This window comes from Sciurus carolinensis, chromosome 6, assembly GCF_902686445.1.
Source record: "Sciurus carolinensis chromosome 6, mSciCar1.2, whole genome shotgun sequence".
Lineage (NCBI taxonomy): Eukaryota > Metazoa > Chordata > Mammalia > Rodentia > Sciuridae > Sciurus > Sciurus carolinensis.
This window is the reverse complement of record NC_062218.1, coordinates 43,232,881-43,257,396: the sequence shown is the minus strand read 5'-3', so window position 1 is coordinate 43,257,396 and position 24,516 is coordinate 43,232,881. Positions and strand designations below refer to the sequence as shown.

Sequence of the window (24,516 nt, the reverse complement as noted above, 5' to 3'; positions counted from 1 at the left end):
ATCAGCATGATTAAAATTATCTTCCAAAGTCAGTAGTGTTATAAGTGTTATGAGTAGAACATAACACTACGTATGATATAACCTCCCCAAACTACAATTTCATACAATTGACTGTATTAATCCTTTGATATTTGCTCATATTTTCATAGTCTTGTTATATTAGGAAAAAGCAACAAGATATTGTTACTTTTGTTTAACTTGTGATTTAGGAAAAGAAATCAAGAAGTGTTAGCTGTCTGGAATCTATTTGAATGGATAAGATGGGGGATTTTTAAAAGAAATTTTCTTAGTTGTTGAAGGACCTTTATTTAATTTATGTGTTTATATGCAGTGCTGAGAATTGAACCTAGTGCCTCACACATGCTACAACCCCAGCCCTGAAGGGGAGTTTTGATGCTAAGAAGTATTTTGGGGGTGGGAGAGAGCTATATTCCTGGTTATGTGATATACAGTTGAGGTTAATTGTGAAGTGATCAGGAGAATTAAATATCACTATATTGGGTTTTGAAATACATTAAAACTTTTTGTAGTTGAGTTATTAGGGACAATTTGTATTTTCTCTTTGGTGTTGAAGCTACTTTGTGTCCTCTGAGGTTTGTATTAACGTGAGAGAGAGAGAGAGAGAGAGAGAGAGAGAGAGAGAGAATGAGAGGGTCGAATGGGACTTACTGTGGATTCAGGAGGGTAAGATGAAGGCAGGTGATAAAGAGAAAACAACCTGCAGTACTTTAAAGATGTTTGTGCAAAGTGCCCCCCACAGGAGCTCCCTAACAGTGGAAAATAGGGAGCCTCCTAAGACTATGGCAGAGACTAGGGAATTCCCACATTAATATCTCCTTTCCTTATAATGGAAAACTACTCCTTCTCTAGGACTCTTGGTATATTGCTTTTAAAATCAGAGATATGTTTTAAAAAGTCAGATAGTTAAGTCTTTTTGTGGGTGGGTTTCATTCATGAAAGATGATATTTGAGATATTAATTTGACCTTAGAAAACCTTAAAAATAGGGAAAAAAGAAAAAGCACAACACCCTCCTTTCCAAATATTTCAAGGGTAATTACATATATACTTGCCTTTTATATATAAGCTAAGAGAGAGGTCATTATTCATTTCTCAGCTGTAACATGTTGCCACATTTAGTGGTTTAAACAACATATACTTAGTACAGTTCTGGAGGTCAGAAGTCTGGAGTGAGTCTCACCAGGATAGAACCAGGGTGCCAACCCGGCTGCATTCCTTCCTGTGTGCTCTGGGGATCCACTTTCTTGCCTGCTCCAGCTTCCAGAGGCTGCCTGAATTCCTTGGCTGCTGGCCCCTTTTCATCTCAAAGCCAGCAATGACTGACTGGTCATTCCCACAGTGCCATCTCTTTGATTCCCTACTTCTCTGTTTCCCTCTTCCCTGCTCAAGGCCCACCAGGATTAATCCAGGATAATTTTTTTTAAGGTCAGCTGATTAGCAACCTTGATTCCCCCTTGACCTGACATAGTTACCGGTTCCAGGGATTAGAACATGGATGTCTTTGGCTGTGTCACACATGTATATAGTTTTTCTGCCTCAGTTCTTCCACGGTATGGGAGGATGCTCTTTTGGTGTGCCTGTCTAAAAATAAGTTAAATATTAAAATTTTTAAGGGGATAGGAATCATAAAAGTCAGTGCAAAGAAAGCTCATTCACATGACTTTGAAAACATCAAATTTCTAATTAATTTATGCCATATATTCTAGCTGGTACCCATGTTTTAGAATGTGAGAGAATTCTGGCTTTGAATGTCTCACCAGTTGCAAAGTTTGCTCCCTTGATTTTTGTCCATTTGTGATTTTAAATTTCTGGCTAAAAGTTTCTTAAGGAGTTGCAACGCAAGTACTAAAGTTAGATCAGGGAGATGGACTGTTGTGACTTTGGTTACCTGTTAAAGAAAAATTAGCCAATAACACTTGTTAAAGCATAATAAGGATCCTAGACTTTTCCCAGGAGCATTGTGATAGGTATAGGAAACACTGTAAGTGTGTAAGTGTAACCTTAAGTGAGGGTGAGAAATTGGGCTTAATTCCAACTACAACATGAGCAAGTGGGAATTTACAGCCAGGAGTGGGAGGGTTAGCGGAGGGAAGATCATTAAGAGGAAATATCAGGGGTGAGGGGAATTCTGGCTGAACTGACCTAACCAAAGATAGGCCAGGTGATTAGATATCACCGTGGGAGTGATGCAAGTTGAGGAAACCAATCCAATATCAAGAGTTATCAGATATCAAGGATGGGGAAAGGGTTCTTTCTACTTTCCCAAACTGGCTCTTTACTAAAACTGGATTTTAAAAGGAAGTGCATAGATGGGCCTAGCACAAGGTTCAGAAGCCTGACTAAAGGTTGATCAGAGAATCTCTGTCAGACTCAGAGCAGTATATGGTGGGTGGGGAGATGGGAAGGAGCAGGGTGAATGACATAGAAAGGATGGAAAGGGATGCATCTGTGAAAGAAAGAGTGATTCATTGTAGCGTCAAGACTAAGGCCATGGAGAATGCGGTGCTTGGGTCTTCTCTCCCGGAAACCATTGGTATGAACTGAGAGTGGATCTGTGCAAGCCCAGGTTATAAGTATCACTCTTTTTTTTTTTTTTGCCTAACCCACTGAATTTGAGGAATCCTAAATGAAGTCAAAGCTTATATAGGTATATTTTATACTACAATCATCAAGTTAAACTACCAAAAAAAAAAAAAAAAAAGAAAGAAAAAGTACATCCAACTAGTCAAGAAGTTAGGAATTGTGTTGTTATGATATGTAGTGTTTAACAAAATGCTGTGAGAAGAATCACTGTAGAAGTACAATTGTGATTCATTTTTTTGAATTGTTATTTTGGCCTATCTGGGCTAGAGTGCAGAGAAGAATGAAAAGTATAGAAAGTTTGTCATCAACAGTTTGAAAAGCTTATTGCCAGGGTCAAAGGTATTTTGGGTAGCACCCAAATCAAGGTTTTCCTTGGATTTTCTCTTAGTTAATACCATGAATATGAGGACTGTGCTACACTGACCTCTTCTTAACCCTTCCACAGGTAACAGGTAACCCTTTTAGGGAATTGGTTTATAATGGTCAATAGTTTTTGAGAGAGGATTTTTTCCCCTTTCTCACCTAATTTTGAGCTCCTCAATTGGTTTGCAAACCTTGTTTCTGTGGCCTGTTTCTTAATGCAAGTCATGGCACAACTTTTTCTTTCTTTTGAGTTTTTGTGTCTGGGCTGCCTCTCAAAGCTCGAGGTAAGCAAATTTGGCTGCGGTGTGTGGGATGAGGGCTTGTCATTTTGATACACCATTATGCTCTGTGTTTTCTAAGCCTTTTAAAATTGCTGAATGTTTTAAATGAGTGAATGAGCTACATGCTGTTGTTTGGACTTGCATTCTGCACCCCTCCCCAAATGTTTAGGTACTGATGGAATCTTGTTGATGCAAAACATCCAGACCTTTTTAATGTATGCACTAGACAGATTGCTCGCAAGAAATGTAGGCAGGTAAAAGGATTAGTTTTAATTATGTTCTGCCGAGCTGGTGCGATCATAAAGTGGCACAGCCTCTGGTGCTTAGGTGCTTTTCTGTGATACTGGCCTTAAGACATTTGCCTGAAAGGCATGTTAAAAGAACAGGCATTTAAAGTTCTTTCCTTGGCATTTGTGAGATGTTTCTTGTTACCTGGAGAACAACCAGGCAAGTTTGTGCTGATTTTTCTTCAATGAATAGCCTAAATACCGTTTCCTCTCCTTTCCCTTCTGTCTTGCACTTCCAATTCCATATGCTTCTGTCAGCAAATTTTCACATGGGTCTTTTGAAAAGAGAGAAAGGTGGATGCAGTGGAACTGCGCCACACGCATTGACATTTAGTGAGGTAAGAGGGAGTTTGTCACCAGAGCAGGGAGCCCACTCAGGGGCTCCTGTGAATGACCTCCCCTCCTTTTTCTGTGCACTCCTCTCTGGGGTACAGACTCAGGTCAGTTATTGGGGAGTGAGGCAAGGTGAGACCCAGACTTGATCTTTTTCAATTTTGTTTTCTTTCCCTTTTCAATAATTAAATTTAATTAAAGAATTAAAATTTTAAAAACTTTTAGAGAACTCATCACAACGTTCTGTGCTAGTACTGTGGTTACCAGCTATTTTGTCTTTTATTTCTTATGCTGTAGATTTCAAAGGAGCATTTTGCTACGTGTTCACATTTTAACTACTTGTTCTTTAAAAGTCAAACTCCATGATTTCAGCTGTTGAAGCTTGTTTGCCTCATTAGAAATTACAGGCCTGAAAAAGAAATAGGCTCTGAGATATTGTAATTTTTGACTTTAGTTTTACTTGGCTATTTATTACCAAAGATTTCTTTGTAAAAGGAGTTATGAAAATGTCCCTTTATTTTTAAAATAGTATAAATTTTAGATATTTAAAATAATTGTAAGTCAGTGATGAGTTCAAATCTGAATTAGGTAGAAGATAAGGAACTCAGTTCTCTGAAAGGTGTACAGTAGTCCCCTCGTGTCTTCAGTTTTATTTTCCCTGGTCTTAGTTACTTGCCATATACCTGCTCTCAGTCGTAGTCCGAAAATATTAAATGGAGAATTCCAGAAATAAACAATTCATAAATCTTAAATCACATACCATAATGAGCAGTGTGATAAAAATCTTGTGCTCTCCCACTTTGTGCCACCTGAGACAGGAAGGCTCACTCTGTCCTGAATATCCATGCTGTGTACACCACACACCCAGAAGTCTTTTAGTAGACACTCAGTTCATCGATGGTCCTAGTATTGCAGTACTCGTGTTCACGTAATGCTGTTTTACTTAATAATGGACCCAATGCAGAAGAGTAGTGATGTTGCAATTTCATAACAGGATATTGTTATAATTGCTCTATTTCGTTGTTAGTTGTTAGTCTCTTACTGTGGCTAATTTATAAATTAAGCCTTATCATAGTTGTGTGTATATAGGAGAGAACATAGTATATAGGCAGAGTTCAGAGCTATCCCTGGTTTCAGGCTTCCACTGGGGACTTGGAACTTAATTCCTGCAGTTAAAGGAGGAGTACTTTATATGTTTTAGCTTTGACAAGGTTAAGTTGTACATTTCATACTTGCTCTTTTGGGCTATTATGATGAACTACATATTCAAAATATGCCAAGGTTTTTTTTTTTTTTTTAATGAACTCTGCTTTTTTTGTTGTTTGTTTGTTTAAAGCAAGCTATCAGATCATATGAAAGTAGAAAGTAGGCTGTGACCTAAAACTTTATTAATTTGAGCAATAAAGGAAAACAAAATATGTAGTTAGTGGGAATATTGAAGGGAGCAACTTCTTAGTCTCAGAACCTTTTGCATCTCCCAGGGGTTATTAGACTTTGCCTCAAAATAGCGTTTTGTTCTTGTTGCTGAAAGATGTTCAAACAATTTGGACTCTGCTATTACACGTCAGTCTAATGTGCTTTAGTAAAAGAAGTAAATCAATCAAACAACAGAAAATACTGCCACTAATGTTAAAGGAAGTACAGCTTTCATGAGTCCTGAAGAACCTAAATCAACAGCTCAAATACTAGCTCACCATTTGGGACAGGTGTTTTATTCCTTGAGAATCAATATGTATTCACTTATATGTTCTTCAGGGTTTAGTTTTCATCCTTTATTGTAAAATTTATATAAATAAATATGAATTTATTATAATTGCTCTATTTCATTGGACTGATCATTTTTCTTTCTTTTTCTTTATCCAGTCTTCATTTGAAGGAGGTTAATTAATTTGGGCACCCCAAAACTCTACCATCCTGTTTCAACTGAATTCACTTAAGTCCTTTGTAATAGTTAAATTTATCCCATTGTACCTGTTTATGCAGTTTCAAAAGTTAATAGTTAGGGAACACTGAAGAAATAGCATTCAGTGTATAAATACCAAAATCTTGAATAAAAACCAAAAATTTGTGTTTCTTGTTCTACCCACACTAAGAACAGAATCTTATAAGAAGTACCACAGTTAAGCAACAAAAAGTACTTACAGCTTTCTTGCCAAGGCACTATTCCAAGCACTTTACATTATAACTAATTTGATCCTGACAATACCTGTATTATTAGTCCCATTACTGAGATGAGATGAGGCTCAAAGAATGTAAGTGACTTGGCAGAGGTGACTCAGCTGGGAATCAGAACCAGCAGTCTGGCTGGAGCGATTGAACTCTCAGCTTCTAAGTAGTGGAGTGAGCTGTCACCAAGCAAACCTGTGAGCTCCTTGAATGTGCTTCAGTATCTCTGGGCTTCAGTATTTTCATCTATGGTAAGAACCCTGGATTCTATAACACATACTATAGGGACTTTTCTAGCTCTGAAAATCTGAACTACATAATTAAAAAATTAATCCTGTATGAGCCACCATTTGTAGACTGGTAAAATTTCAGGTGGTTATCCAGTAAAATACTATGCTGAGATGAAAAAGAATCAGGAAGAACATATAAGTGAATACATATTGATTCTCAAGGAATAAAACACCTGTCCCAAATGGTGAGCTAGTATTTGAGCTGTTGATTTAGGTTCTTCAGGACTCTGAAAGTTGTACTTCCTTTAACATTAGTGGCAGTATTTTCTGTTATTTGATTGATTTACTTCTTTTACTAAAAAAGAAAAGAATTGTCTGTAACACAAGAGAAAAACAATGAATTAGTTGTATAGTTGTATGCATAATATGGTCCCATTTTTTGTTTTAAAGAAAAGAGGAAAAAAAGATGTATATATACTAGTATATGCATAGAAAAGTTGGGAAATTGAGCACTGATCTTCTGTAGGAGTTTAGCATACAGGGGGACTTTTATTTTTCCTTCATATGTTTTTATATTGAATGAATTATCATTGCACATATTACTTTAGATATCAAAAAATGGAGAAAAAACTCAAAGTGGATGTCTATTTGGGTTTTTAAGTGGACTAGAGATAACAGAGAAAGTCTCCTGAAATACCAGATTGTACCAACTTTCAGATAAATAGAAATAGCACATTATTTCCTTTTCTAGTCTGAGAAGTGACTGTGGCCTTGGATTGCTTTGGTAGCTATTTAAACCTTCGCCATGTTTTGTGCCCTTTTAAAATTCTTTTGTTAGCATTTTGGCATGAGTTCACATGCATAAAGATTAGATTCATTTTATTCCATAGTTTTATTGATGATTATCTGGAATAGGATCTTAATTTCGTTTTTGTTGACAATGATCCTATCTTAAGAGAGCATTGCTGCTCAAGTACATAGTGACATAGTTTCCTTGATGTTTTTGAGAGGAGAACCCCAATTGTGTTGGTGGGTTTGTTAGAAGGAAAAGTACAGCTCTGATTCAGGACTCATGGTTCTCAAAGCTTTCAAGCAGCTTAGTTCTCTCTCTCTCTCTCTTTTTTAATATAAATTAAATACACTGGACCACAGATTCAGGCAATTAATGGTTTCATTTTTGTTCTTGAAGAGCAGTTACTTGTAGTATGTAAGTGTATCAGTCTCGTTTAATCTTTTGCTTCTTTTTAAAATATGTCTTTAAATGATCTCTTCTGCCTCTCATTCTTACAAAACATTTTTCAAAGTCTAAGACAACACATTGTTTCAGAGCTTTGTGAAATAGTCAAGTGAATAACTGATTAGAATATAGATAATTGAATTGAAGGTGATCATTAAAAAAGAGGCTAAAACCTTCATATTTTCCATTAATCTCAATTCTGGGATGTTTTTAACTGATGTGTTCAATTTACTTGAGACCAGTTATAATGAATACTATCCACTGTTGTACACACTTCACAAAAATACAGTGTCCAGGCACAATGACACCAAGTGGGATAAAGAGTGACTAGAGTTAACCCATAAATGGATGCTCAGTACACATCTGGCTCTATTGCAGTGCAGTGAGCGGCACATCAGCAGCAGGAGCTGAGTACTGGGAAAGGGCAGGGGTAATGTGTGTGAGTCTGAAATGGGGAGGAGTTAGGGACCCTGGGCCTTGAGGAATGAGAGACTTGTCACTCCATGGACAAAAGAACTGTGAATTTATTTTCTGAGTAAATAAACATGCCAAGTGTCTCAAGAGATGCTTCCACATCTTTGCTATCTACTAGTAGGGCAAGACTGGAACAACCTGCTCTTTGTGGATTCCCTCACTATGCAGGCCAACCCTTTGGGATTCCAAGTAGCATGACTTGAACGTTTCAGCTGTTCTTCTTGGGAAGTTCATACAGCCAGAGGTTAAACTCTCCTGTGGTAGGAGTTAGATCAAAGATCATTCATTTTGTGTGTATGATGTATCAGTTATGCTAAAGTAAATTCTTCCCAAGTTTTGGCCTTCTAGACAGTTTTTAATCTGTAAATATCAGTGAATAAAAATACAAAGCTATGTAAAATGCTTCAACCTTCTCTGTTACCGCCCCTTTTTCTCACTCTGCCATAATGGTGTGTGGTATGTGTGTGTATAAATTTTTGACCTGGGCAATATATATATATATATATATATATATATATATATATATATATATAAAATGTTATATATATGTTAATATAAATATGTATATTTATATTTACATAAATATATAAAATATGTTTATATAAATGTATATAAATATATTTTGGCCAGGTCATTAATTTTATTGGAGTGAGATTAGAAAGATTTCTCATTTTAGGTGGCTAGAAAGTACGTCCAGCTGAAAACCATCAACCATTTAGACTACATGCTTCATTTGAATTGTGTTTCTGGATGCGAGTCAAGTATGACAACTGTGAGTTTCATAACTTTTTCTCTAACTTGATTCAAAACTGTTTTGGGGCCAAATACTTCTGAGGCCTTTTCTGCGTTCTCCTGGCAAGGTTCTGTAGAGGTTATCAAGGTCAAGACTGTGTTGCTGGGTCTCAGAAAATGAAAGGAGAGAGGAGGGGCCGTGAGTCTTCAGCTTTCATCATCCCTTCTCTTTGCCTGTTTACCCAGTAATGACTTATCTCTTCTTGTTCAGGATGGACATCTCATTGGGTCTGTGCCTCTGAAAAGGAAAAACCATTAATTTATGTCATGTATTTTGTCTGCCTTAGAAATGCTCATGTTCCTCCAATGAAGTTATGATTTTTAAACAATGTAGAGTACGTTATGGAGGGGAAGTGTGTTGTCACAAAATCCTGAGCGTACAAGAAGGGATTATAGAAAGTAAAAGAATAATTCCAATGTGTGGCAGTCAGGATTCTACAGTGTTCACTACCATAGTCTTCCAGAGGATGCCCAATTCCAATAGAACTTTCTATTTTGGGATCTTTTTGTCTGTGGTTGTTATCATCCAGGACATTCAAGCCCCAAATTATTGAATTTGCTTTTTTTCTTCTTTAAGTTTAATCATGCTATTGAGGTAAAACAAAATAATTTTATAAACACATATCTGGACACTTTATAAAAGAGGCATATAAACTACCTCAGTGATCAATTATTTATTAAAAACCTATGATGTGCTAGGTACAATACTTGTCCTCAAGCAGTTACAGTTCGGGCAAAAACTGATGAAGTCTTCATTGCAGAACAATAGAGTATATGTCTTGAACAAAAATGTAATAGGTAGAATCAAATAGGATACCCTCATGAATTATGGGCAACATAAGAGAAAGCTTGAGGATGTTAGATTTTTCACTTTGGATGGTATTTTAGATGATGATGCTATTTATAAAAAGTAGGAATTACAGTAAGGGGGAACAAGTGGCGTATTGTAAATGGTAGGAAAAATAGTAAATTTTGGTTTTTGAGGGCTTTCTAGATTTAGATGTATAACGAAGTGTAAATTGGTCTTAATATGGTTCTCTAGAGTGAGATCGAAACCAATCTTGGGATATGGAAATAATCAATATCTTTGAAGCTGTGGGAATGGCAGACGAGAGGTGTCAAGTGGAAAGGGTGGAGCCGAGTACATACCCTGATCTCTGCAGGCACCACTGCACTGACATCATCATTGTCAAGATCACGACTGCAGATCTTACTCAAATTCTCAAAGCATTCATCTCGGGGGTTACCTCCTCCTTCTCTTTTTCTTTTTTGGTACTGGAGATTTAACCTAGGGCTGCTTTATCACTGAACTCTACCCCCAGCCCTTTTTAAAAATTATTTTTTATTTTGAGAGGGTCTCACTAAGTTGCTGAGGCTGGCCTTGAACTTGTGATCCTCCTGTCTCAGCTTCTTGAGTCCCCGGGATTACAGGCTTATGCCACTGAGCTCAACTTTGCCTCTTCGCTTTTTAAAGCACAACTTTTCTTGACTTCCATAATACTTTTTTCTACCTCTGAACTGACTGGTTTCTCCTCTTGGCCTGATTTATAAGGGTTGGAAAACTTTAGGTCTCAGCCTAGGCTTCCCCTTATTTCTCATTAGCATGACCTTAGATATAAAATTTTAGAGGAAGAGAAGACTTGGTATAAGGTATGTGAAATCTAATAGGATATGATTTGAAAGGATATATGTTCATTCCATTCAAGAAAAATATGCACAGTGTATAGAATTTCATCAACAGAAAGGCAGTGGAATGTTAGAATGATATTTTTAGGCTTTATGGCTTGCTTTGGGGAAAAGGGCTTCAAGTTTCTACAATCGGCCTTGGAAAGGGAAATTCTGGTTTATGTGACTTGCCAATGGGGAGAATGAGGGACAAGAGACAGGAGAACAGAAAGTCAGAGAGACTTTGACCTTCTAGTGTCCTTCAGTTTAGAGTACTCAGCGTGTTTAAGTGTTGTGCTTTGGGGGAAATTGTTTTTTGAACCCCAATAAAGCAGTGGGTATAGAGAGGAGGAAGGTCGTAGATTTTAGAGGACCTTGTAGTCTAATAAAAGGGCCTTTTTATCATGAGTGAGATGGGGAGCCTTTGGAGAATTTTAAGTTGAAAAGAGATGTGATCTGACATATTTTAATAGAATTTCTCTGACTACTGTGTTGTAAATAGGGAGGTTAGAGTGGAAGCAGAGGGCCAGTTTGTAAGACTCTTGCAATAATCACGACAAAGGATGATAGTGGTTTAGACCAGAGTGGTAAGGGTAGAGGTGGTGAGAAGTAGTTGGATTCTAGATATATTTTGAAGTTGTTGCTGACAGATTTTCCTGATGGATTGGATGTGTGGCTTTAGAGAAAAAGAGATTCCAAGGATCATTCTAGAGTTTTTGGCTTGAGCAACTGAAAAAAAAAAAAATTGGAGTTGCTGGTAACTTAGAGAAGGAAAGTTTCAGGAGGAATAGGTTTGGGATAAGTTATGTGGGGTTTTCCCCTCAACATTTTTATAGAGGTAAAACATGCATAACAAGACTTTCCATATTAACCTTTTTTGAGTGTACAGTACAGTGATAGTAAATACATTCATAACAGTGTACAACTATTACTACTGTCTATCTCTATTACTTCTTATGCAAACTGAAATTCTATACCAATTATTCAATAAGGTCCCATATCTTCCTCTCCTGGACCCTGCAAAACACCATTCTACGTTGTCTCTAAAAGTATCTCTCATGAATAGAATCATTCAGTATTCACCTTTGAGCCTGCGTTATTTCACTTAGCTTTATATATACTCAGGGTTGATGCATATTTTTGTAACATGTTCCAGAATTTCCTTTGTTTTCAAGGCTAAAAAAATCCTGCAGTACACATGTACTACATTTTGCTTATGTTTTCACAGGGCAGTGAACTTTGGGGTTGCTTTCATGTTTTAGCTATTGTGAATAATGCTACTGGGAACCTGAATGTACAAATATCTCTTTGACACTCTGCTTTCAATTCCTTTGGGTATATACTTTATGAAGTGACATTACTGGATCATTCAGTTCCTAATTTTTTGAGGAACTGCCATACTCTTTTCCACAGTGGCTACACCAGTGTACGTTGGTACCAACAATGCACGAGGCTTTTAATTTCTCAACATCCTTGTCAACATTTGTTATTTTCTGCTTTCTTTGTTTGGTTTTAGTAGCTGTTTTGGTTTGAAAGTGTGTGTCCCCTCACAATTTTTAAGTTGGATCCTAAGATTCAATATACTATTAAGAGGTGAGGCTTTTTGGAGGTGATTGTGATGAGCTGCTTTTCATGTACTTGCTCTCTCTTTGAGTATCTTTGGAGGAGCCTCCATTTAGGTGCTTTGCCCATTTTTAAATAGCATGGTTTGGCTTCTGTTGTTGAGATTTAGGAATTCTTTATACCTTCTGGATATTAATCTCTTATCAGATATGATCTGTAAGTATTTTTCCTTTTCTGTGAGTTGCCTTTTTACATTGTTGATTTTTTTTTTTTATGCATAAAATGTTTTGATTTTCATAGAGTCTAATTTGTCTCTTTTCCCTTTGTCCTCTGTGTTTCGGTATCGTATCTAGGAAATTATTGCCATAGCCAATCTCATAAAGCTTTTCCTCTTCTTCTAAGAGTTATATAGTTTTGGGTCTGACATTTAGGACTTTGTTCCATTTTGAGTTAGCTTTTGTGTATGTTGTTATATAATGGATCTGTCATTCTTTTGTATGTGGATATCCAGTTTTCCCAGCATTATTTTTTGGGGGAGGAAAAAAAACTGTCTTTTTTCCCATTGGATGGTCTTGCACTCTTGTCAAAAGTTACTTGACCATATGTTTGAGGGTTTATTTCTGGGTTTTCTAACCTGCGTTTTTGATCTATATGTCTGTTTTTATGCTGACATCACACTATTTTGATGAATACAGTTTTGTTCTGAAAGCCAGAAATGAGTCTTCCAGCTTTGTTTTTAATTTTCAAGTTGTTTTGTCCATCTATGATCCCTTGAGATTGCATAAGAATTTCAGGATGAGTTTGTCTATTGCTTAAAAAAAATCATCATAGGAATTTTGATAGGGATTGCATTGAATCTCTAGATTATTTGTATAATATTCATAACTTAATATTGTCTTCCAGTCAGAGCACATGGGATTGTTTTCATTTGTTTTAACTTCTTTCAGCACTTGTTTTCTTTTACATGTTTTTCATCTCTTTAGTTAAATTAATTCCTATGTCTTTTATCCTTTTACATGCTATTATAAGTGGAATTGTTTTCATAATTTCCTTTTCAGATTTTTTTACTCTTAGTATACAGGTATGCGACTACCTTGTATCACCTACAGAGAGAATTTTACTTCTTTCTTTTTAATTAAGATAACTGCAATTTATTTTTCTTTCCTAATTGCTGTAGCTAGGACTTCCAGTTATAGATGGAATGGAAGTAGTAAAAGTATGTGTTCTTCCCTTGTTTTTGATCTTAGATGGTAAGTTTTAAGTCTTTCACTATTGAATATGACAGTCACCCATGTTTTTTTCATGTATGACTTTGATCATGTTGAAATAGTTTTGTTCTCTGCCTAATTTTGAGGGTGAGGGGAGGAAATGTGTGTTTGTTGAATCATGAAAGGGTGTTGAATTTTGTCAACTGCTTTTTCTGTATCAATTAAATGATCATGTGGTTTTAGTCCTTCATTTTATTAATGTAGCACATTATATTGATAGATTTTTACATATTGAACCATCCTTGCATTTAAGGAATATATCCAACTTGGTAAAAGTGTGTACTTTAAAAAAATATGTTGTTCAATTTGGTTTGCTAATATATCGTTGGGGGTTTTGCAGCAGTGTTCCTAAGGGTTATTGTGTGATAATTTTCTTTTGTTGTATCTTTGACTTGGTATAGAGGTGCTACTGACCTCATGGGTTGAATAAGAAATGCTTCTTCCCTTTCAATGTTTTTGGGAAACTTTGAGGAGGATTGGTATAAGTGATTCTTTAAATGTTTGATAGAATCTTCCAATGAAGTTGGAGTTTGTCAGACTTTTGAGTGCTGTTTCAATGTTTTTTTAGTTATAGGTTTGTTCAGATTTTTAGTTTCTTCACAATTTAGTCCTAGTTGGTTTGCATTTCTAGAAATTTATCTAGTTCATCTAAATTTTATATAACTGTTCATAGCACTCTACTGTAGTCTGTATTTCTGTAGAATCTATAGTAATGCCCCACTTTGATTTCTAATTTTAGTAATTTGAGGCTTATATTTTTCTTTAGTTCATATAGCTAAAGTTTTGTCAGTTTTCTTATCTTTTAAAAAAAAACTGTTTCATTTCATTGATTTTTCTCTGTCGTGTTCTATTCTCTATTTTTTTTTTCTCTCTCTCTGTCCTTGTCTTTCCCTTCTCTGTCCTCTCTTCCTTCTTCTCTTCCTCTTTCTCCAGGGTGGAGTAGCAAGCAGTGTGATATATGCTTGTGGGGATACCCAATGGTAAGGAGAAACTCCATGCAGGAGGGGACACAGGACTGCTTGAATGACCTTGTTGAGTAGGGTGAAGGGCCTGCAGCCTAGTGGAGGGATTATTGTTGAGCAGAGCAGGACACTTCATCCCACGGTATTGATTCAGTTTCCCTGAGAGCTAGAGAGGAAACATTAAAATGCCAAAGAAATGCAAAATTTAATGAACTAGTGAAATAATTTAGGTACAGCCTAGGAGGAATGTTGCTGATCCAAATTTCATTAGAAAAGTAGATAATAGGTTACTTGAATCTAGGGTACATGCCACAAGACCTTACCATGTTTGAGGCATGATATTTCTGTTATAGTGACTTGAAAAAGAATTATACACATGACTGACTGATATGACAGGGAAGAATCTGAATCATGACTTGCTGTTAAGTTTTGAAATGTAGAATTATGTACAGAAATTATGAAGTAAATGAAGCTTTGGTGGGTTGAAAACAATATTTTAATTTTTATAATTGTCAAATTGAATAAGTGATTTAGTATAAATATAAATAAGTAAGTAAGTATAAATGTTTTTGTGTTTAGAAGTGGAATATTTGAGCACTTAAGATTCACTAAGTGTTGTGTTTAATTCGCTAGAGTTTTAAGAATTTAATAATTGGAAACATTTTGTGTGTGAAGTGTTTGAAGTACTTTAAAAAGAAAATTGAATATATTAAGTTTATAAATGTAAGTTAAATTTTTAACTGATAATAAGGCTACATGTTAAAATCCCTATTAAAAGTGATTGCTAGGATTTACTTGGTTAACTAGAGTAATGGGTTCTGTAAGATAAACTTAAAGGCATAGAAATAGCAAATGTTTACATTTCTAGCTTTATAATCATTTGAATAATAATTTGCCAAACGAATGTCTTTTCTGTGCGAGCATACCAAGAATCTCGCACTCCATGCCTATGAACTCCCTCACTTATGGCCCTAAAAACTATCTGGTGATTGTCATATTTGTATCTTCAACTGTGACCTCTTTCTTAGAGCTCCAGTCTCAATTATTAACCCTTAGACTTGACATTTTCATGTGGATGTCTCATGATAGGCTTCTCAAGTCATGTTTTCTCCATCCCGTTATCCCTAAACCTTAATTCCTTTGTTGTTAAAGTTCTAAATCTAGGCATCATCCTTGATTTCATTTCATTTCTGCTCGTTAGGGGTCTGCCAGAAAACAGGTGACATTTTCACATTGGTGACTTGAGGAGAGTTGACTACCATTTATAGAAGTATGGACAGGGCACCCAAAACCTACCCCTGTCCCCAAAGAGCAAAGAGAGAAAGAGAGCCTTTTTTGGACCCCAGAATCAAAGAAGACTGGGTAGAGGGGTTCACCTGATAAGAGGGATGCGGAGAGCCTTCATTGGCCTAACAAGTGGGATGTCGGAGGAGTAATTCAATTCTATTCTCTTTACATCTTCCCTTGCTGGTGACTTCATTTTGCCAAATCTAACTAGAAGCCAGCTGGTACAAATGGCCATAGATGGGATCTGGGGAGGCCAACCTCTCAGCACTCGTATGGACTGGAGAAAGGGTAGAGATGACCTGGGCGCAGTGGTGCATGCCTGTAATCCCAGTGACTTGGAAGGTGAGGCAGGAAGATGGTGAGTTCAAAGCCAGCCTCAGCAAAAATGAGGTGCTAAGCAACTCAGTGAGACCCTCCTGTCTCTAAATAAAATACAAAATAGGGCTGGGGATGTGGCTCAGTGGTGCAGTGCCCTTGAGTTCAATTCCTGGTGCCAAAGGGGGGTGGGGGGAACAGGTAGAGATAGATCCAGGATACACCATAAAGGCTAGTGGAGCCCACAGTGGATGATTTCTGGGCCGTGCCCTAAACAGTAATCCCCTCTGACCCACCTCATATATTCTGTGCATTTTTGGCCCTTTTCCTGTGAAAAATGTTCTTTTTTAAAAAGTACTTTTAGTTGTACATGGACACAATACCTTTATTTTATTTATTTTTTATGTGGTGCTGAGAATCAAACTCACTGCCTCACATGTGCTATCCAAGCATTCTATGACCGAGCCACAACCCCAGGTCCAGATTTTCTTTGATTTATATTTTTCTTCTGTTTGTGACCCTCTGTTTCTGTTTATTTAGTAATGATGCCCCAGTTGTTTTAGGAGTATTTAATTGTTGGGAATTGTGTAATAACTGAGGAGTGCCCATATGTAAAGTACATCTAATTATCAGTAGGAGTTGATATTTTAATATTGTGTATTTTGTTTCCTAAATCTTTACTCTTTTGTTTTGAAATCTTATTGTCTACTTAAAGTAAATATTGGGTACTTCTTATGTAAATGTTGGAAGTTTTCAAACTGAGATTCACTGCACATTCATGCTGCTGAGGCCACATCCTTCCTCAGGTCAGAGGTTACCAAACTATTCAGTGTTCATCTACAGTCCTTGAAAGTTTGAAATCCCAATGTTAACCTGAGTTGAATGTGATTTATATTTCTTGCCCCTGTTTGATCAAACTGTATTTGCTGTGTAGGCTTTTATTGTCTTGCTAATTCACTTCTCAGTTCTTTCTGTGAAGAACTTAAAAATGTGGCTTAGATAAGCCTATAAGAAGTAAAATTTAATACCATGTAATGTATGATTTCAAAACCTCATATTTTAACATACCATATCTTTTGTGCTCTTTGGGGCATAGAGAAATTAGCAGTTGGTAAGAAATTTAAAATTAATAGGGTTGAAGAGAAAGCTATCGTCGTTATTGTATAATTTGCTTTGAAAGTCCTGTTGGTTAAGAAAATCTCATGGCAATTTAAAAATTCTCCACCTGATTCCTGTGCCCCCAGATTATGTGACAATGAGGTCTTATTTTAACACATGCGGAATTCTTTTAAGACTAAAATTCTTTATTTCATATTTTTACATAGAGAATTTTTGCTTTTTCTGGTGATGTCATGTTCCCCTTGTATGGTTGTCGTGTGAACCCTGATTCTCTCAAACACATTCTTCTTAACTCTTTTTGGTGTTGAATAGTTTATCTCTGGCAAACTAATTTGTCTGTGAGCAATTTTCTTGAGCCTTTTTTAACAGAAGTGAAAGACTTCTGAGCAGTTCCCTCTTCAGTTACGGAGAGCTATGGAGAGTTATGGAGTCTATTCAGGACGGAGTCATAATTCCTTGTACAAAATATCATAACTTATTTCCACAGAATCACCAAACAAATGAGGCATGATGTTCTTTTTTTTAAAAAAGACATCTTCTTTCATCTAATCATTGGCCTAATGTGACAATTTGCTGCAAGCCTTCAGGTTTTATTCTTTGGGGAAAGTTGAATTTGTTAGCCAAGGACCATGTTTTATTTTTATCTTTATTTTTGTTAACCATAAATATGATTGCTGTATTTTTTTTTTCTTGCATGTTTCAAGTGAGTAGTTTTTTGTTGTTGTGATAGTTGCTTCCTAATTGTGGTATGATTTGCAAATTGGAGAAGGGAGACTTGAAGGATTATGCATTATTTAGATAAACATGTTGAAAAGCATAGTGGTTTTATTTAAAAGAGAAAATAAAAGCCCAGCCACACATCCTTAAGGAGTTTAAGGGAGTTTATATCTATGTTTCCAGTGACAAACAATTGTAAAAGCACCCCACTGTGCTTTTGTTTTTAAATTTACAAAGGCTAGGTGCTACACAGGGCTCCAAGTATGCCCTGTCCCATTTTCCTCCTATAAGATACTGGAGTTAAAGGAAAGCAAGAATATGCACGTATGAACACAGTAGCTGTCAGGCATTTTCCTCCTCCACATACACAACTAGCCCATCACTTCTTTTTTTTTTTTTTTTTTTTTTTTTTCAGTGCTGGGGATAGAACCCAGGGCCCTGTGCTTGCAAGGCAAGCACTTTACCAACTGAGCTATCTCCCCAACCCCAGCCCATCACTTCTTACATGTAATGATTTGTCTTCAGAAGTTTGGGAAGGAAGAAGGGAATCCCCATAGAGTGGGAGCACTGAGCGTTAAATAGCAGCTCACAAGTGGGACCCTAAGAGGGCAAAACCGGTTTGCTCAGGAAAATCCAGGCCCTATTTGCTACTAGCTCTCAACTTACCCTCTGCCCGAAGTCAGCCTGACTTCTCTAGGCATTTTCTATCAGAATAGGTCAATTGAAGTACAAGATGAACAAATATTATTTTGACTAGTTTATGTCTTTAAATTGTAGTAAAAGATAAGGTCTGCCGTCTCTTGAGCCAAAGGATAAAATGTACATTGATGCTGGTTTTGGCTGCCCTGCAAATGAATACTTCGGGGAAAATCCCACAGTGTGGATTTTCTCACATGGTGGAATCAGGGCTCCTTTTTGTTGCTGGAGTAGGGTTGGCTGTTTTTTTTTCCTCAACTCCCTGGCAGCCATGACCCCAGCTTAGCCAGTTGGGTATGGCAGCTCCATAACCCATTGCTAAAGCCTTCAGAGGGTACCCTCCTGGCTGTGGTGCAGTTTGGCACAGGGTGTCAGGCATTTGGTGTCAGTGACAGGTCCTGAGCTCATAGTGCTTGCTGCCTTCTAAACTGGGCTGTTTTCATTCTTGCAGTTCTTTAGCCCTTTTCTCAATTCTCTGAATTACCAGAATCCTTCCAGTGCATCGCTTTTATCTTATTTACCATCAGAACCCTGACTGGTACAAAAGAAAAAGGAGGGCACCCCTTTTAAAACCACACTGGGAATGCTCAAATGTATTTTCCTGGTAGTTTGAGAACTCTTTTGATAGAATTGGTGCTTTATTTGATGAGAGAGGGAGAGAATGATAATAGTCAACCTTCCTTTGAGTAGGACTAGTTAAGAATGTCAAGTGCCTGGGATCCCTCTGATGTCTCCATCAGTCTGTTATGTGGTTCTTTTATCATGTATGCAATTTGGGCTATAAATTAAATGAACATAATTTAAGGCATTTGTGCCTGTACGATTTTCAGGGAATAAAATAAAACAAACACTAAAAACATTTTTAATATAAATTAAGTCCACATGCTACTTTTAATCTTTTGGGGGAACAGGTTATTTTTGTTAGTGTCTGATTTTTGATCAGTGAGTTGTAGGTACTGAAAAAATTCAGTTGATATCTTGGAGAAGATCCTAAATAGATGTGCCTTGACTTTTTCTCTGGCATTTGACAGTAGTCAGAAAGTGCCTCTTTAATAAAACACACCTTTAAATAACTCTCGCAGATTAATTCCAGCTTTTAAGGCGAGAAGATGTCTTGAACCACCACTGCTGCCAGCTCAGCTGTGGATCTGAAACATCCAGCTGTGCCCTTTCTGCCTCTCTCATCACCAATAACAGACTTTGCAATCAGAATCTGTCTGGCACGTGTGTGGATGTGTGAGGCGAGATAAAATCTAGCTCACTGTATTGACTCTTCAGGGCTAGACCTTAGTAAACATTTGTCCTGTCAGCAGTTAAAGCACTGTGATTTGAGGATGCACAGGGATTACACACATCCGCCCGTTATGCTTTTGTCTGACTCTGCATAGAGATTCATATTCAAAGAGAATGGATTTAACCGTTAGCATGGACCAGTATGTTTAAAGTAGCTTTTAGGAGTTTTCCCTTTTCAGGGAACGGAAAAAAAAAAAAAAAAATCTAACAATACTTTCACTTTCTATTTTATTGTGACACTTTTTAAAATTTTGTTCTGGCTATATAGCAAACCAAAGGACTGCCTGTGTGTCATTAGCCACCATTGGTATTTGGTCTGTCAAATCAGATCTTTGGCTAAATGGATGATAAAATAAAGCCAAACCCTGAATTATCTTTAATTATATACTGTGAAAAGAATCCAGATTAGTGGTCACAAAATTAGTTTTCTTTAGGAAAACACTAGGGGAAAAAAAAACAAACAAAACCTCATAACAGTAATCTTGATGATTATAATACCTATTGATTATTGAACATTTGGTAAATTATATCTCACAAGTACTCCCAACAATCCTGCGAGATGATCCCTATTTTAGCTTAGGTTATAGCTGTAGGTTAAGTCACTTGTTCTGATACCCACGGGACTTGATTTCCACTTGTCTGACCTTGTGCTTAATCACAGCCAGGCACTTGTTCACCAGATCATGTCCTATCCCATGGTAGATGCTGGGTCAGACATCCAAGGTCCACAGTTATGCCTGTACTGAAGTGCTCAAGTCTAGTGGAGGGAGATGGATAGTAAATTAACTTTGCTTGATAGAACAATAAGTTATGACAGTAGACAAGAAAAGGTGCTAAGGGAGTTTGAGGAAGATCATTTAAATCAGACTGAGGGACATAGACATGTTCTTGGAAGAAATGATTATGGGGCTGAATTTTGAAGAATGTGTAGCCCAAGGAAGATAGCAGGAAGTGATGTATAGGCAGAGGGTGGGCTCCTTGGATCACATGGAGCAGGTAAGAGAACAGAACAGGAACTGCACAGAGGTCTATTTTTGATTGACATGAGGGCCAGGTATATTGTGGGAAAATAACAAGAATTTTTGTTGGTTAAATTTTATGTGTTGAATTCTGTTTGAGATGTTTACAGACATTATTTCATGTAATCTCCACAACAACCATTGGAGACCAGAAATGAAGGCAAAAGCAGGATCATAAAGAGGTCTTGTTTGCTTAGAGAAGGAATTTGGGCATTATCCAGGCAGGTATAGGTGGCAATGGGAGGATTTTAAATCATGGAAATGATTTTATGCGTGTTTTAGAAATATCATACATTTGGAGACTGAATTGGAATGGATAAGACGTCAACTACTGACCCCAGTAGACAGTGTTGTTGTCCAGGGGAATGTGGTGATGCCCTGATCAAAGGATTTAAGACATAGGAGGAAGAGAAGGGTATTAGAGGCAGAGGTGGACAGGTGTATTGGAATTGGTGACCAAGAGTATGCTGGACAAAACTCCCATCTTTAGAGAGGTTGTGTAGTGAAGGAATGGATTTCCACTGTTAGGGATTATAGGAAAAACAATAAATATTAGTTTGGTTTGTTTTCCTCCTTTTGGTTACAGACCTCCCCAGCTCCAGTTCAAAAGTGTCAATGTTGGATAGAAAATCTTTCGTTGAGATTTTTCTTGGGGATTTGTGATATTTAAAGTCATTTGAAGGTCTACCTACAGAGCCTAGCTGTCTTTAAACCTGTCCATGACCTGACTCTTCCCCAAGAGTGTTAGGCGTTTTTAGTTGCTGTGACCAAAACACTGGACAAGAACAACTTGGAAAGATTTATTTTCGCTCATAGCTCCCGAGGATTCAGTTTGTGGATGACCAGCTCCACTGCTTTAGGCCTGAGGTGAGGTAGAACATCATGTTCAAGAGTGTGATGGAGGAAAGCTGTTAGCTCATGGCAGCTTGTGGCAGCTGGGAAGCAGAGAAGGAAGGGAAGAGAAAATAAACCCTTCCAGAAGAGTGGCGACCTCCTTCCTTCAGCTGGGTTCCACCTTCCTTTGGTAGCCCATTCATCCATTAATGGATTAATCTACTGATGAATTCAGAGCCTTATGATTCAGTCATTTTCTAAAAGCCCCGTCTATGAATACACGAGAAACTTCAGGCAACATTCCAGATCCAAATCAACACCAAGTGTACAAAGTACAGAAAAATGCCCTTGGTAAGGAGTGTTAAATGTTTTCTTACTTTTATGCCCTACTTTCTGTTTAGAAATGTCTGCTAAGATAATGACCAAAAAAGTGGTCTAATACAAAATGTAATAAGTTTTTCTTTCACTTTCAACTAAATTTGTATTTTTTGTTCTTTAGAAAAAAATACTATATGATCTGAAACTGACCTAGGTAAAACTCTGGTATTGCAAATATTTATAGAGAGAGACGTAAAGCTTGGGTTCTGTTATAGACAATCATGCCTGGGGATTTTATTGCTTTTTTTTTTTTGATAATACTGTTATTATAAAAATTGGTATTTGAACATTAGATTTCCCATGTAACCAGTTCAAGATAAGAATTGCATTTTAAAAACAAAGACACATTTATTTTCAACCTAGCTTCCTTTTAGAATTTCTTACATCAGAGAAATAGGAAATTTTTTTTTTAAAGGTTTCCAGTGTGAGAAGATCTGAAATTTTGTGTAGGTAGAAATATATGAGAATCTTGAATTTCTTCAAATCTAATTGTCTGATACGTGCCCTCACTTTTAAAACTTCCCTTTTGGCTCACAGTGCAACACGCATACCAGGGCTCCTGGGTGCCACTGATCAAGGATGGCTGATGCACAGACTGGGAGCCACGTGGGCCCCTGGTCTGGTTCAGTGCAGCGGCACTCTCTTCCATTCAAAGTCTCAGATGTCTGCCCCTCTGCAAAGCCGTGAGGCCAATGTCTATAGCTGCTAAGCATGAAATCCCCTGCTTCTGTTTGTTTCTTTTGTTGCCACGAGTTAATAGGGACAGAGACAGGAGACAGCCCAGAACAAAGCAGAAATAATGGAGTATTTCACCCCAAAAAGGAATGTGGATTGAGAAATACAAAGGGTAAGGCAAAGACAGACTTAGTGTCCTGAGGCAGTGTGATGTATTGGCCAGGAGCCTCAGCCCTGGGACAATTCCGGGCCAAAGCCTTCATCTGTGAGCTCGGAGCAGCCCACATGGCCAAAAGGTTTGACCCATCTTCTGTAAAAACAATTTATTGTTTCCCTCGCTAGGGTTTTAAAGGGCGACAGGATTTTCACCTTGAAAAGTGGATTGCTCTTCCTGCACGGGGACGTCTTCTGCTGGGCTGGGTCTGGGGTCAAGGGCACTCTTGTCAGTGCTGCGTCACTGGCTTACTTTTCGTTGCCGTAGGTGCCATTGTGAACTTACTCTTCTCGGCTGTTTGCAGGAATGACTAGTTATTCCAAGACATGAGGGTATATTTGACAGTCATTTTTCTTCATACAAATAGACAGGATTAGCTAAGAGATTTTCTGTTTCCTGTAGATCATTTCCCTCATGTGCATTTCCATATAATCCCATTTATTCATGCATTTTTCTCCCTCAACAAATTTTATTTTATTCAGTATTTACTTCTTTATTTGCTTTATTGAAGTAAAATGTACTTGCACATGTTTTTTAAGGAGGAAAATTTGAGGACTTTTGTAATAGAGATTTCTTTCTTCCTAACTGCCGTGCCTAGAATCAGAAATCTCAATGGCCAGCATGGGCTGCTCTTTATAGGCAAGCTTTGTCCTTTCCAGAGGATAAAGAAGGGTTAAATGAAAGAAGCACACAGTGGGGAAAAAGAAGCCAGCATCCCTTCAGGATCCCTTGTCTTCCATCCCAGCCGATCCCTCTCCTCCTTCCCTGTTCCCTAAGTCAGCTGGCAGGAACCTTAAGGGTTCTGTTTCTCACCCACGTTTTCTAACTTGGTGGGGGGAAAGCACTGCAAGGTCATTTTGCCTGGAATGAAAGGTACCATTAACCAGAAAGCTCTCGGTGCGCATGAAGAAGGGCTATGAAGCCTAGCTGCTGCTTCTTCCTGTGCAGGCATCTTTCTCTTCAGGTACATAGGCAAACTTAAAGAATTCTTTCACGTCTTCAAAATAGCAGAAATGCCCCATTTCTGATGCTGTGACCCCAGAGCCAGGAGGACAGGAGCCGGAGCTCTGGAACTAGACAGTCCTGACTCAAACCTCCACTTGGCCACTTAATAGCTCACTAAATGACTCATTTAAAAAAAAAAAAAAAAAAATTGTGTTGCCCTCTGCACAGAATGACTCTGATGTCTCTTCTGCATGACACACCCTCAGATGGTAGAGGCTTATCATTCCAGTGGCTCAGCAAATACCTCTGCAGCCAGACCGCCAGGGTTTGAATCTGGTTCCTTGTAGAGAAGTGACTTAATTTTGAGCCTCAGTTTCCTTATCTTAAAATGGGAGTCATACAATACTTTTCTTACTGAGTTGTTCTAGGGAATAAATGAATTACTATACAAAAATTACCTACATATGGTACTCAATAGAACTAGCTGTCTTTGTTTTTGTTTTTGATTTACTAGGACTCCCACCAATCATCATGTCTCCTACAGAGCTCAAGCAACTCTAACTAATCCTCTAACACATTTGGCCTCCTGTCTTATTTTGTTTTGGGTTAGATTTTCAAAAGACAGACCCATATTTGACTATTATAGACTTGGAAAACACTGTGTTCTAAATCAGGTCACTTCAGATATTTAAGAACATCTTCATGTTTTATTCATTTGAACATGCTTAGTATTAGGAAACACTTCTAGAAATTGACTTCCTTTTAAAAACTTTTTTTGCATTGTGAAAACTGGTGAGGGT

The 24,516-nt window shown here is 37.4% G+C and overlaps 1 protein-coding gene across 3 annotated transcripts in view; it reads left to right on the top strand.

Annotated features, from left to right (window-relative positions):
• The window catches only part of Arl15 (ADP ribosylation factor like GTPase 15), a 392,761-nt gene that overhangs the window by 110,012 nt on the left and 258,233 nt on the right, over positions 1 to 24,516 (top strand). The window lies entirely within an intron of this gene.